We start from the raw sequence: 1,365 nt of genomic DNA, 5'->3' as shown, positions 1-1,365 counted from the left end.
GTGCTTTCTCCATTTTGTGCCCCCATGGGTTACAAAACGAGGATTCGTTGGAACTCCCTTTGGGCCCCATGCTTGCTCGGGATCTGGATTCCATTTGGCAGTGTGCAGCCGTCCAGTGGACGGGCTTTGTGCGAAGTTCGCCGGCGCTGCTGTCCACAGCAAGTGAGGTGGGTTCAGTTCTTCCCAGGTGCCAACAGTTGAGGTACCACCTGGAGTGCCTCAACCCTTGAGGAAAGGCAACGGTGTAAATATCCTTGATGGCCTTTTCTCCGTAACCAGGTGGAGATGGTGGTGGGCTGTTCCAGGCTAGTTATCAGTGTAATTAATTTGAAGTAGTGAGGTGAAAAAGAGACGATGTTGTTTCCGCCTGGTTTCGAACCGGGGACCTTTTGCGTGTTAGGCGAACGTGATAACCACTACACTACGGAAACCTGCTTGGTCTTTCTGGCCCATCAGAATGAGGCACGACAACGGGACGTATCTGATTTCTCACGGTGATTCTGAGCTTCCTCCACGCGTCCCTTTGAGCTTGGCTAATGGGCATGAGCACACAAGAAAAGGACGTTTCAGCACTTGGAAGGCTGGACGGATGGACGGCTGGAGCCCAGGAGGTCGACGCTGCACTCAGCTATGTTTGCGCCACTGCACTCCAGCCTGGGAGACAGAGCGAGACTCTGTCTCGAAAGAGAGAAAAGAAAGAAAAAGCGAATGCGAGAGAGACAAGAACAGGAAGTTTTCATGCCCAACGTGGTGGCATAAGTGGGCATGGGAGTCCTGAGAGAAGTTGTGGTGGCGACTTCAGAGAGACACGAGGCAGTCGAGCTGTCTGGGGTTGACAGTGGGGATGGGGGTGAAGAGCAGGGGCGCTGGCACCGTTTTCTAAGAGCAGAGACTTTCAGAAGAAGCTGCTTGGAGAATATGAGGCCATGAGTTCGTGAGTGGAGCTGGAGCTTGTGGGCCTGGAGAAATTGGAGTGGAATGAAAGAGGAAGTAGCCCACACCACCATTTTCATTGTTCCGTTGTTTGGTAGAGCTCTCGATTATCCAAGCAGCCACTGAGGTTGGACATTTAGGTGATTTTCCTCCCGTCAACAATGTGCAAGCGTTCTGAGGCTCCCTCCGTGGCAGCATGTGGTACTTTTCACTTATTATGGTGATTATTTTTTAACTTCTAGCCATTCTTCTGGGTACATAGTATTTCCTCATGGTTTAAGTTTGCATTTAGCTGATGAGGAAGGATGATAAGCACTTTTGTCATGTGTATGACTCATTGTTTTTTAATCTTCCATTGTAGGTGTCTCTTAAATATCTTCCATTAAAGACAAAGAAACAAAAAACAAAGAACCAAAACTGGCCTGGCGTGGC

General features: G+C 49.7%; 1 non-coding gene across 1 annotated transcript; it reads right to left on the bottom strand.

Moving 5' to 3' along the window:
* Positions 1 to 358: 358 nt before the first annotated feature.
* On the bottom strand, positions 359 to 431 carry TRNAV-AAC. Its single transcript has one exon. It is a non-coding gene; the product is annotated as a tRNA-Val (tRNA).
* Positions 432 to 1,365: the final 934 nt, after the last annotated feature.

Source organism: Colobus angolensis, unplaced genomic scaffold (assembly GCF_000951035.1).
Source record: "Colobus angolensis palliatus isolate OR3802 unplaced genomic scaffold, Cang.pa_1.0 Scaffold350, whole genome shotgun sequence".
NCBI classification, from domain to species: Eukaryota; Metazoa; Chordata; class Mammalia; order Primates; family Cercopithecidae; genus Colobus; species Colobus angolensis.
The sequence above is the reverse complement of the archived record's forward strand: the minus strand, read 5'-3'. Positions and strand labels throughout refer to the sequence as shown.